Raw genomic sequence first — 14,023 nt, 5'->3', positions numbered from 1 at the left:
GTTGTTTAGAAGTTATGTTTGAATACATTTTTATTGCTCTTTTCGCATTATCTCAGGATTCTAAGACTATTATAGTCATATTGAGTAAAAAACTACTTTTTGCATTTGCAAGATTTAAAAAAGCATATGTTTCGAGTAAAACTCCCAAAGATGCATTATTTCAGGCATTATTAGCCATTTTTCATGTGTGGTGTAGGAGTTATGTTTAAATAACTGTCATATTGAGTGATACGGTGTACAGTCACATTGAGTAAAACCTCATTTTTGAATTTGCAAACCATAGAAAAACAACTGTATCTAGTAAAACTCACATGTATTCAATATCACAGGCATTTTTAGACATTTTGCAAGTTTGGATTAGGAATTATGTTGGAATACATTTTTATTGCTTTTTTCGCATTATCTCAGGATTCTAAGTACATTACTGTCAAATTGAGTAACAAATCAAATTTTGTTTTTGCAAACCTTACCAAATGTTTTTTTTTTCAAGAAAACTCTTGAACATGCATTTCTTCAGGCATTATTAGACATTTTGCATGTGTATTTTTGGAGTTATGTTTCAAAAACTGTCATTTTGAGTGTGACCAATATGAGGCCAGTAAAATCTAATATTTGTATTTGTGATTCTTTCCAAAATACCTGATTCTGGTAGAACTTACATAAATTCAATATTAAAGGCTGTTTAAGACAAATTTCATATTTGGTTTTGGAGTTATGATTATAAACCTTTCATATTTAGTATGACAGTTACACTGTTATATTGAATAAAAAAAATAATTTGTGTCTTTGCAAACCTTACAAAAGATCATTGTTCTAGTACAACTAACAAAAAAACATATCTCTGGGCATTATTAGCCATTTTGCATGTGTTGTTTAGAAGTTGTGTTTGAATACATTTTTATTGCTTTTTTCGCATTATCTCAGGATTCTAAGACTATTATAGTCATATTGAGTAAAAAACAACTTTTTGCATTTGCAAGATTTAAAAAAGCATATGTTTCTAGTAAAACTCCCAAAGATGCATTATTTCAGGCATTATTAGCCATTTTTAATGTGTGGTGTAGGAGTTATGTTTAAATAACTGTCATATTGAGTGTTACAGTATACAGTCATATTGATTAAAACCTCATTTTTGTATTTGCAAACCATTGAAAAACAACTGTATCTAGTAAAACTCACATGTATTAAATATCACAGGCATTTTTAGACATTTTGCACGTTTGGATTAGGAATTATGTTGGAATGCATTTTTATTGCTTTTTTCGCATTATCTCAGGATTCTAAGTACATTACTGTCAAATTGAGTAACAAATCAAATTTTGTTTTTGCAAACCTTACCAAATGTTTTTTTTTCTGGAAAACTCTCGAAGATGCATTTCTTCAGGCATTATTAGACTATTTGCATGTGTATTTTTGGAGTTATGTTTCAAAAAATGTCATTTTGAGTGTGACCAATATGAGGCCAGTAAAATCTAATATTTGTATTTGTGATTCTTTCCAAAATACCTGATTCTGGTAGAACTTACATAAATTCAATATTAAAGGCTGTTTAAGACATATTTCATATTTGGTTTTGGAGTTATGATTATAAACCTTTCATATTTAGTATGACAGTTACACTGTTATATTGAATAAAACAACTAATTTGTGTCTTTGCAAACCTTACAAAAGATCATTGTTCTAGTACAACTAACAAAAAAACATATCTCTGGGCATTATTAGCCATTTTGCATGTGTTGTTTAGAAGTTGTGTTTGAATACATTTTTATTGCTTTTTTCGCATTATCTCAGGATTCTAAGACTATTATAGTCATATTGAGTAAAAAACCACTTTTTGCATTTGCAAGATTTAAAAAAGCATATGTTTCGAGTAAAACTCCCAAAGATGCATTATTTCAGGCATTATTAGCCATTTTTAATGTGTGGTGTAGGAGTTATGTTTAAATAACTGTCCTATTGAGTGTTACAGTATACAGTCATATTGATTAAAACCTCACTTTTGTATTTGCAAACCATTGAAAAACAACTGTATCTAGTAAAATGCACATGTATTGAATATCACAGGCATTTTTAGACATTTTGCACGTTTGGATTAGGAATTATGTTGGAATACATTTTTATTGCTTTTTTCGCATTATCTCAGGATTCTAAGTACATTACTGTCAAATTGAGTAACAAATCAAATTTTTTTTTTGCAAACCTTACCAAATGTTTTTTTTCTGGAAAACTCTCGAAGATGCATTTCTTCAGGCATTATTAGACTATTTGCATGTGTATTTTTGGAGTTATGTTTCAAAAAATGTCATTTTGAGTGTGACCAATATGAGGCCAGTAAAATCTAATATTTGTATTTGTCAACCTTTCCAAAATACCTGATTCTGCTAAAACATACATAAATTCAATATTAAAGGCTTTTTAAGACAAATTTCATATTTGGTTTTGGAGTTATGATTATAAACCCTTCATATTTAGTATGACAGTTACACTGTTATATTGAATAAAAAAACTAATTTTTGTCTTTGCAAACCTTACAAAAGATCATTTTTCTAGTAAAACTAACAAAAAAACATATCTCTGGGCATTATTAGCCATTTTGCATGTGTTGTTTAGAAGTTATGTTTGAATACATTTTTATTGCTTTTTTCGCATTATCTCAGGATTCTAAGACTATTATAGTCATATCGAGTAAAAAACTACTTTTTGCATTTGCAAGATTTAAAAAAGCATATGTTTCTAGTAAAACTCCCAAAGATGCATTATTTCAGGCATTATTAGCCATTTTTAATGTGTGGTTTAGGAGTTATGTTTAAATAACTGTCATATTGAGTGTTACAGTGTACAGTCATATTGAGTAAAACCTCATTTTTGTATTTGCAAACCATTGAAAAACAACTGTATCTAGTAAAACTCACATGTATTCAATATCACAGGCATTTTTAGACATTTTGCACGTTTGGATTAGGAATTATGTTGGAATACTATATTATTGCTTTTTTCGCATTATCTCAGGATTCTAAGTACATTACTGTCAAATTGAGTAACAAATCCTCTTCTTAAAAGACCTAACCTCGATCCTGACCTCATGGTAAACTACCGACCGGTGTCTCACCTTCCCTTTATTTCAAAAATCCTCGAAAAAATTGTTGCGGAGCAGTTAAATGAACACTTAGCGTCTAACAATCTATGTGAAACCTTTCAATCCGGTTTCAGGGCAAATCACTCGACGGAGACAGCCCTCGCAAAAATGACTAATGATCTATTGCTAACGATGGATTCTGATGCATCATCTATGTTGCTGCTCCTCGATCTTAGCGCTGCTTTCGATACCGTCGATCATAATATTTTATTAGAACGTATCAAAACACGAATTGGTATGTCAGACTTAGCCCTGTCTTGGTTTAACTCTTATCTTACTGATAGAATGCAGTGTGTCTCCCATAACAATGTGACCTCGGACTACGTTAAGGTAACGTGTGGAGTTCCCCAGGGTTCGGTCCTTGGCCCTGCACTCTTCAGCATCTACATGCTGCCGCTAGGTGACATCATACGCAAATACGGTGTTAGCTTTCACTGTTATGCTGATGACACCCAACTCTACATGCCCCTAAAGCTGACCAACACGCCGGATTGTAGTCAGCTGGAGGCGTGTCTTAATGAAATTAAACAATGGATGTCCGCTAACTTTTTGCAACTCAATGCCAAAAAAACGGAAATGCTGATTATCGGTCCTGCTAGACACCGAACTCTATTTAATAATACAACTCTAACATTTGACAACCAAACAATTAAACAAGGCGACACGGTAAAGAATCTGGGTATTATCTTCGACCCAACTCTCTCCTTTGAGGCACACATTAAAAGCGTTACTAAAACGGCCTTCTTTCATCTCCGTAATATCGCTAAAATTCGCTCCATTCTGTCCACTAAGGACGCTGAGATCATTATCCATGCGTTTGTTACGTCTCGCCTCGACTACTGTAACATATTATTTTCGGGTCTCCCCATGTCTAGCATTAAAAGATTACAGTTGGTACAAAATGCGGCTGCTAGACTTTTGACAAGAACAAGAAAGTTTGATCACATTACGCCTGTACTGGCTCACCTGCACTGGCTTCCTGTGCACTTAAGATGTGACTTTAAGGTTTTACTACTTACGTATAAAATACTACACGGTCTAGCTCCATCCTATCTTGCCGATTGTATTGTACCATATGTCCCGGCAAGAAATCTGCGTTCAAAGGATTCCGGCTTGTTAGTGATTCCCAAAGCCCAAAAAAAGTCTGCGGGCTATAGAGCGTTTTCCGTTCGGGCTCCAGTACTCTGGAATGCCCTCCCGGTAACAGTTCGAGATGCCACCTCAGTAGAAGCATTTAAGTCTCACCTTAAAACTCATTTGTATACTCTAGCCTTTAAATAGACTCCCTTTTTAGACCAGTTGATCTGCTGTTTCTTTTCTTTTTCTTCCATGTCCCACTCTCCCCTGTGGAGGGGGTCCGGTCCGATCCGGTGGCCATGTACTGCTTGCCTGTGTATCGGCTGGGGACATCTCTGCGCTGCTGATCCGCCTCGACATCTCTGCGCTGCTGATCCGCCTCCGCTTGGGATGGTTTCCTGCTGGCTCCGCTGTGAACGGGACTCTCGCTGCTGAGTTGGAACCGCTTTGGACTGGACTCTCGCGACTGTGTTGGATCCATTGTGGATTGAACTTTCACAGTATCATGTTAGACCCGCTCGACATCCATTGCTTTCCTCCTCTCTAAGGTTCTCATAATCATTATTGTCACAGACGTCCCACTGGATCATTATTGTCACCGATGTCCCACTGGGTGTGAGTTTTCCTTGCCCTTATGTGGGCCTACCGAGGATGTCGTGGTGGTTTGTGCAGCCCTTTGAGACACTAGGGATTTAGGGCTATATAAGTAAACATTGATTGATTGATTGAAATCAAATTTTGTTTTTGCAAACCTTACCAAATGTTTTTTTTTTCAGGAAAACTCTTGAAGATGCATTTCTTCAGGCATTATTAGACATTTTGCATGTTTATTTTTGGAGTTATGTTTCAAAAAATGTCATTTTGAGTGTGACCAATATGAGGCCAGTAAAATCTAATATTTGTATTTGTCAACCTTTTCAAAATACCTGATTCTGCTAAAACTTACATAAATTCAATATTAAAGGTTTTTTAAGACAAATTTCATATTTGGTTTTGGAGTTATGATTATAAACCTTTCATATTTAGTATGACAGTTACACTGTTATATTGAATAAAAAAACTAATTTGTGTCTTTGCAAACCTTACAAAAGATCATTTTTCTAGTAAAACTAACAAAAAAACATATCTCTGGGCATTATTAGCCATTTTGCATGTGTTGTTTAGAAGTTGTGTTTGAATACATTTTTATTGCTTTTTTCGTATTATCTCAGGATTCTAAGATTATTATAGTCATATTGAGTAAAAAACTACTTTTTGCATTTGCAAGATTTAAAAAAGCATATGTTTCAAGTAAAACTCCCAAAGATGCATTATTTCAGATATTATTAGCTATTTATAATGTGTGGTGTAGGAGTTATGTTTAAATAACTGTCATATTGAGTGTTACAGTATACAGTCATATTGAGTAAAACCTCATTTTTGTATTTGCAAACCATAGAAAAACAACTGTATCTAGTAAAACTCACAAGTATTCAATATCACAGGCATTTTTAGACATTTTGCACGTTTGGATTAGGAATTATGTTGGAATACATTTTTATTGCTTTTTTCGCATTATCTCAGGATTCTAAGTACATTACTGTCAAATTGAGTAACAAATCAAATTTTGTTTTTGCAAACCTTACCAAATGTTTTTTTTTCTGGAAAACTCTCGAAGATGCATTTCTTCAGGCATTATTAGACTATTTGCATGTGTATTTTTGGAGTTATGTTTCAAAAACTGTCATTTTGAGTGTGACCAATATGAGGCCAGTAAAATCTAGTATTTGTATTTCTGATTCTTTCCAAAATACCTGATTCTGCTAAAACTTACATAAATTCAATATTAAAGGCTTTTTAAGACAAAATTCATATTTGGTTTTGGAGTTATGATAATAAACCTTTCATATGTAGTATGACAGTTACACTGTTATATTGAATAAAAAAACTAACTTGTGTCTTTGCAAACCTTACAAAAGATCATTTTTCTAGTACAACTAACAAAAAAACATATCCCTAGCTATTATTAGCCATTTTGCATATGTTGTTTAGAAGTTATGTTTGAATACATTTGTATTGCTTTTTTCGCATTATCTCAGGATTCTAAGACTATTATAGTCATATTGAGTAAAAACTACTTTTTGCATTTGCAAGATTTAAAAAAGCATATGTTTTTTGAGTAAAATTCCCAAAGATGCATTATTTCAGGCATTATTAGCCATTTTTCATGTGTGGTGTAGGAGTCATGTTTAAATAACTGTCATATTGAGTGTTACAGTATACAGTCATATTGAGTAAAACATCATTTTTGTATTTGCAAACCATAGAAAAACAACTGTATCTAGTAAAACTCACATGTATTCAATATCATAGGCGTTTTTAGACATGTTGCACGTTTGGATTAGCAATTATGTTGGAATACATTTTTATTGCTTTTTTCGCATTATCTCAGGATTCTAAGAACATTATAATCATATTGAGTAGAACAACATTTTTTGCATTGCAAAGATTTAAAAAAGGAATCGTTTCGAGTAAAACTCCCAAAGATGCATTATTTCAGGCATTATTAGCCATTTTTCATGTGTGGTGTAGGAGTTATGTTTAGGTAACTGTCATATTGAGTGTTACAGTATACAGTCATATTGAATAAAACCTAATTTTTGTATTTGCAAACCATAGAAAAGCAACTGTATCTAGTAAAACTCACATGGATTCAATTTCACAGGCATTTTTAGACAATTTGCACGTTTGGATTAGGAATTATGTTGGAATACATTGTTATTGCTCTTTTTGCATTATCTCAGGATTTTAAGTACATTACTGTCAAATTGGGTAAAACATTTCTTTTTGTTTTTGCAAACCTTACAAAATGTTTTTTTCCCAGTAAAACTCACAAATATACATTTCTTCAGGCATTTTTTTGTAATTTTGCATGTGTATTTTTGGAGATATGGTTCAAAAACCGTCTTATTGAGTGTGACCAATGTGAGGCCAGTAAAACCAAATGTTTGTATTTGTGAACCTTTCCAAAAATACCTAATTCAGGAAAAACTCACATAAAGTCAATATTACAGGCTTTTTTAGACAGATTTCATGTTTGGTTTTGGAGTTATGTTTATGAACCTTTCATATTTAGTATGACAGTAATACTGTTATATCGAATAAAAAAAAAAAAAACTTGTATCTTTGAAAACACTGTAAAAATTAATTCTGTAAAAAAACGGTCATTTACTGGCAGCTACGGCTGCCAAACAAAAACCATAAAATTAAAGTAAAACATTGTAAAGCAAATAATGATCAAAAACATTATATTTACAGAAATTTTCATGAAATGTTTTGGGGAGAAATATCGTAATTTTACAGATTTTTACAAAATTATTAAGATCAACCACCTTTAATAAAGTGACGATGCAAACAGTTCTGCAGAAAAATACCTTTATTCTAAAGAGTTTGTCCAAATTATTACGATCAATCACCTTTAGTGAAGTGACAATGCTGGCGGTTCCACAGAAAAATACCATTGTTTAACAGATTTTTTCTGAATTGTTAGGATCAGGGGTGTCTCATTCACTTTACCGGTGGGCCACTGGATGCAGGAAATTGATACAAAGTGGGTTAACCTTGCATGAATCGCTATCCCAACCTAGCAACTTACTTACCAATCCCACCATTTCACCCCGAGAATTTCACTACCCTCATATAGGATTGACTCAAAGCTTGGCTGGGCGAATATGACAAGTAGTACCACGGTGGGCTTTTTTGTACGCTCATTCACCAAATCATAAGCGTGCCAATTGAGGCATGTGATGTGCACGGTATTGTTGTGCATATGATAGTGACTTCAAGATATACTTGGCCAACAGCCACACAGGTCACACTGACGGTGGCTGGTAGAACTCACATGTATTCAATATCACAGGTATTTTTAGACATTTTGCACGTTTGGATTAGGAATTATGTTGGAATACATTTTTATTGCTTTTTTCGCTTTATCTCAGGATTCTAAGTACATTCCTGTCAAATTGAGTAACAAATCAAATTTTGTTTTTGCAAACCTTACCAAATGTTTTTTTTTTCAGGAAAACTCTCAAAGATGCATGTCTTCAGGCATTATTAGACATTTTGCATGTGTATTTTTGGAGTTATGTTTCAAAAACTCTCATTTTGAGTGTGACCAATATGAGGCCAGTAAAATTTAATATTTGAAATTGTCAACCTTTCCAAAATACCTGATTCTTGTAAAACTTACATAAATTCAATATTAAAGGCTTTTTAAGACAAATTTCATATTTGGTTTTGGAGTTATGATTATAAACCTTTCATATTTAGTATGACAGTTACACTGTTATATTGAATAAAAAAAACTAATTTGTGTCTTTGCAAACCTTACAAAAGATCATTGTTCTAGTACAACTAACAAAAAAACATCACTCTGGGCATTATTAGCCATTTTGTATGTGTTGTTTAGAAGTTGTGTTTGAATACATTTGTATTGCTTTTTTCGCATTATCTCAGGATTCTAAGACTATTATAGTCATATTGAGTAAAAAACTACTTTTTGCATTTGCAAGATTTAAAAAAGCATATGTTTCGAGTAAAACTCCCAAAGATGCATTATTTCAGGCATTATTAGCCATTTTTCATGTGTGGTGTAGGAGTTATGTTTAAATAACTGTCATATTGAGTGTTACAGTATACAGTCATATTGATTAAAACCTCATTTTTGTATTTGCAAACCATTGAAAAACAACTGCATCTAGTAATACTCACATGTATTGAATATCACAAGAATTTTTAGACATTTTGCAAGTTTGGATTAGGAATTATGTTGGAATACATTTTTATTGCTTTTTTCGCATTATCTCAGGACTGTAAGACTATTATAGTCGTATCGAGTAAAAAACTACTTTTTGCATTTGCAAGATTTAAAAAAGCATATGTTTCGAGTAAAACTCCCAAAGATGCATTATTTCAGGCATTATTAGCCATTTTTCATGTGTGGTGTAGGAGTTATGTTTAAATAACTGTCATATTGAGTGTTACAGTGTACAGTCACATTGAGTAAAACCTCATTTTTGTATTTGCAAACCATAGAAAAACAACTGCATCTAGTAAAACTCACATGTATTCAATATCACAGGCATTTTTAGACATTTTGCACGTTTGGATTAGGAATTATGTTGGAATACATTTTTTTTTTTGCATAATCTCAGGATTCTAAGTACATTACTGTCAAATTGAGTAACAAATCAAATTTTGTTTTTGCAAACCTTACCAAATGTTTTTTTTCAGGAAAACTCTTGAAGATGCATTTCTTCAGGCATTATTAGACATTTTGCATGTGTATTTTTGGAGTTATGTTTCAAAAACTGTCATTTTGAGTGCGACCAATATGAGGCCAGTAAAATCTAATATTTGTATGTGTGATTCTTTCCAAAATACCTGATTCTGGTATAACTTACATAAATTCAATATTAAAGGCTTTTTAAGACAAATTTCATATTTGGTTTTGGAGTTATGATTATAAACCTTTCATATTTAGTATGACAGTTACACTGTTATATTGAATAAAAAAACTAATTTGTGTCTTTGCAAACCTTACAAAAGATCATTTTTCTAGTACAACTAACAAAAAAACATATCTCTGGGCATTATTAGCCATTTTGCATGTGTTGTTTAGAAGTTATGTTTGAATACATTTTTATTGCTTTTTTCGCATTATCTCAGGACTGTAAGACTATTATAGTCGTATTGAGTAAAAAACTACTTTTGCATTTGCAAGATTTAAAAAAGCATATGTTTCGAGTAAAACTCCCAAAGATGCATTATTTCAGGCATTATTAGCCATTTTTAATGTGTGGTGTAGGAGTTATGTTTAAATAACTGTCATATTGAGTGTTACAGTGTACAGTCATATTGAGTAAAACCTCATTTTTGTATTTGCAAACCATAGAAAAACAACTGTATCTAGTAAAACTCACATGTATTCAATATCACAGGCATTTTTAGACATTTTGCACGTTTGGATTAGGAATTATGTTGGAATACATTTGTATTGCTTTTTTCGCATTATCTCAGGATTCTAAGTACATTACTGTCAAATTGAGTAACAAATCAAATTTTGTTTTTGCAAACCTTACCAAATGTTTTTTTTTCTGGAAAACTCTCGAAGATGAATTTCTTCAGGTATTATTAGACTATTTGCATGTGTATTTTTGGAGTTATGTTTCAAAAAATGTCATTTTGAGTGTGACCAATATGAGGCCAGTAAAATCTAATATTTGTATTTGTGATTCTTTCCAAAATACCTGATTCTGGTAGAACTTATATAAATTCAATATTAAAGGCTTTTTAAGACAAATTTCATATTTGGTTTTGGAGTTATGATTATAAACCTTTCATATTTAGTATGACAGTTACAGTGTTATATTGAATAAAAAAACTAACTTGTGTCTTTGCAAACCTTACAAAAGATCATTTTTCTAGTAAAACTAACAAAAAAACTTATCTCTAGGCATTATTAGCCATTTTAATAATGCCTAGAGATATTGCCATTTTCTCCTCTCTGAGCTGCTACCTTACCGTGGTAGAGGAGTTTGCGTGTCCCAATGATCCTAGGAGCTATGTTGTCTGGGGGTTTTCATGCCCCCTGGTAGGGTCTCCCAAGACAAACAGGTCCTAGGTGAGTGATCAGACAAAGAGCAGCTCAAAGACTTCTATGGAATTACAACGAAATGAACCCAGATTTCCCTCGCCCGGACGTGGGTCACCGGGGCCCCGCTCTGGAGCCAGGCCCGGAGTTGGGGCACGATGGCGAGCGCCTGGTGGTCGGGCCTGTTCCCATGGGGCCCGGCCGGGCACAGCCCGAAGAGGCAACGTGGGTCATCCCTCCAATGGGCTCACCACTCATAGGAGGGGCCATAGAGGTCGGGTGCATTGTGAGCTGGGCGGCAGCCGAAGGCAGGGCACTTGGCGGTCCGATCCTCGGCTACAGAAGTTAGCTCTTGGGATGTGGAACGTCACCTCACTGGGGGGGAAGTAGCCTGAGCTAGTGCGCGAGGTAGAGAAGTTCCGGCTGGATATAGTCGGACTCACCTCGACGCACAGCAAGGGCTCTGGAACCAGTTCTCTCGAGAGGGACTGGACCCTCTTCCACTCTGGCGTTGCCGGCAGTGAGAGGCGACGGGCTGGGGTGGCAATTCTGGTTGCCCCCCGGCTCAAAGCCTGTACGTTTGGGTTCAACCCAGTGGACGAGAGGGTAGCTTCCCTTCGCCTTCGGGTGGGGGGACGGGTCCTGACTGTTGTTTGTGCTTACGCACCAAACAGCAGTTCAGAATACCCACCCTTTTTGGGAACACTCGAGGGAGTACTGGAAAGTGCTCCTCCGGGTGATTCCCTTGTCCTACTGGGAGACTTAAACGCTCATGTTGGCAACGACAGTGAAACCTGGAGAGGCGTGATTGGGAAGAATGGTCGCCCGGATCTAAACCCGAGTGGTGTTTTGTTATTGGACTTTTGTGCTCGTCACAGTTTGTCGATAACAAACACCATGTTCAAACATAAGGGTGTCCATATGTGCACTTGGCACCAGGACACCCTAGGCCGCAGTTCCATGATCGACTTTGTAGTTGTGTCATCGGATTTGCGGCCTTATGTTTTGGACACTCGGGTGAAGAGAGGGGCGGAGCTTTCTACCGATCACCACCTGGTGGTGAGTTGGCTGCGATGGTGGGGGAGGATGCCGGACAGACCTGGCAGGCCCAAGCGCATTGTGAGGGTCTGCTGGGAACGTCTGGCAGAGTCTCCTGTCAGAGAGAGTTTCAATTCACACCTCCGGGAGAACTTTGAACACGTCACGAGGGAGGTGCGGGACATTGAGTCCGAGTGGACCATGTTCCGAACCTCTATTGTCGAGGCGGCTGATTGGAGCTGTGGCCGCAAGGTTGTTGGTGCCTGTCGTGGCGGTAATCCCAGAACCCGTTGGTGGACACCAGCAGTGAGGGATGCCGTCAAGCTGAAGAAGGAGTCCTATCGGGTTCTTTTGGCTCATAGGACTCCGGAGGCAGTGGACGGGTACCGACGGGCCAAGCGATGTGCAGCTTTAGCGGTCGCGGAGGCAAAAACTCGGACATGGGAAGAGTTCGGGGAAGCCATGGAAAACGACTTCCGGACGGCTTCGAAGCGATTCTGGACCACCATACGGCGCCTCAGGAAGGGGAAGCAGTGCACTAGCAACACCGTGTATGGTGCGGATGGTGTTCTGCTGACTTCGACTGCGGATGTTGTGGATCGGTGGAGGGAATACTTCGAAGACCTCCTCAATCCCACCAACACGTCTTTCTTTGAGGAAGCGGTGCCTGGGGAATCTGTAGTGGACTCTCCTATTTCTGGGGCTGAGGTCGCTGAGGTAGTTAAAAAGCTCCTCGGCGGCAAGGCCCCGGGGGTGGATGAGATCCGCCCGGAGTTCCTTAAGGCTCTGGATGCTGTGGGGCTGTCTTGGTTGACAAGACTCTGCAGCATCGCGTGGACATCGGGGGCGGTACCTCTGGATTGGCAGAACGGGGTGGTGGTCCCTCTCTTTAAGAAGGGGGACCGGAGGGTGTGTTCCAACTATCGTGGGATCACATTCCTCAGCCTTCCCGGTAAGGTTTATTCAGGTGTACTGGAGAGGAGGCTTCGCCGGATAGTCGAACCTCGGATTCAGGAGGAACAGTGTGGTTTTCGTCCTGGTCGTGGAACTGTGGACCAGCTCTATACTCTCGGCAGGGTTCTTGAGGGTGCATGGGAGTTTGCCCAACCAGTCTACATGTGCTTTGTGGACTTGGAGAAGGCATTCGACCGTGTCCCTCGGGAAGTCCTGTGGGGAGTGCTCAGAGAGTATGGGGTATCGGACTGTCTTATTGTGGCGGTCCGCTCTCTGTATGATCAGTGTCAGAGCTTGGTCCGCATTGCTGGCAGTAAGTCGGACACATTTCCAGTGAAGGTTGGACTCCGCCAAGGCTGTCCTTTGTCACCGATTCTGTTCATAACTTTTATGGACAGAATTTCTAGGCGCAGCCAAGGCGTTGAGGGGTTCCGGTTTGGTGGCCACGGGATTAGGTCTCTGCTTTTTGCAGATGATGTAGTCCTGATGGCTTCATCTGGCCGGGATCTTCAGCTCTCACTGGATCGGTTCGCAGCCGAGTGTGAAGCGACCGGAATGAGAATCAGCACCTCCAAGTCCGAGTCCATGGTTCTCGCCCGGAAAAGGGTGGAGTGCCATCTCCGGGTTGGGGAGGAGACCCTGCCCCAAGTGGAGGAGTTCAAGTACCTAGGAGTCTTGTTCACGAGTGGGGGAGGAGTGGATCGTGAGATCGACAGGCGGATCGGTGCGGCGTCTTCAGTAATGCGGACGTTGTATCGATCCGTTGTGGTGAAGAAGGAGCTGAGCTGGAAGGCAAAGCTCTCAATTTACCGGTCGATCTACGTTCCCATCCTCACCTATGGTCATGAGCTTTGGGTCATGACCGAAAGGATAAGATCACGGGTACAAGCGGCCGAAATGAGTTTCCTCCGCCGGGTGGCGGGGCTCTCCCTTAGAGATAGGGTGAGAAGCTCTGCCATCCGGGAGGAGCTCAACGTAAAGCCGCTGCTCCTCCATATCGAGAGGAGCCAGATGAGGTGGTTCGGGCATCTGGTCAGGATGCCACCCGAACGCCTCCCTAGGGATGTGTTTAGGGCACGTCCAGCTGGTAGGAGGCCACGGGGAAGACCCAGGACACGTTGGAAAGACTATGTCTCCCGGCTGGCCGGGGAACGCCTCGGGATCCCCCGGGAAGAGCTAGACGAAGT

Source organism: Nerophis ophidion, linkage group LG11 (genome assembly GCF_033978795.1).
Source record: "Nerophis ophidion isolate RoL-2023_Sa linkage group LG11, RoL_Noph_v1.0, whole genome shotgun sequence".
In the NCBI taxonomy this organism is placed as follows: Eukaryota; Metazoa; Chordata; class Actinopteri; order Syngnathiformes; family Syngnathidae; genus Nerophis; species Nerophis ophidion.
Note: the sequence above shows the minus strand (reverse complement) of the source record.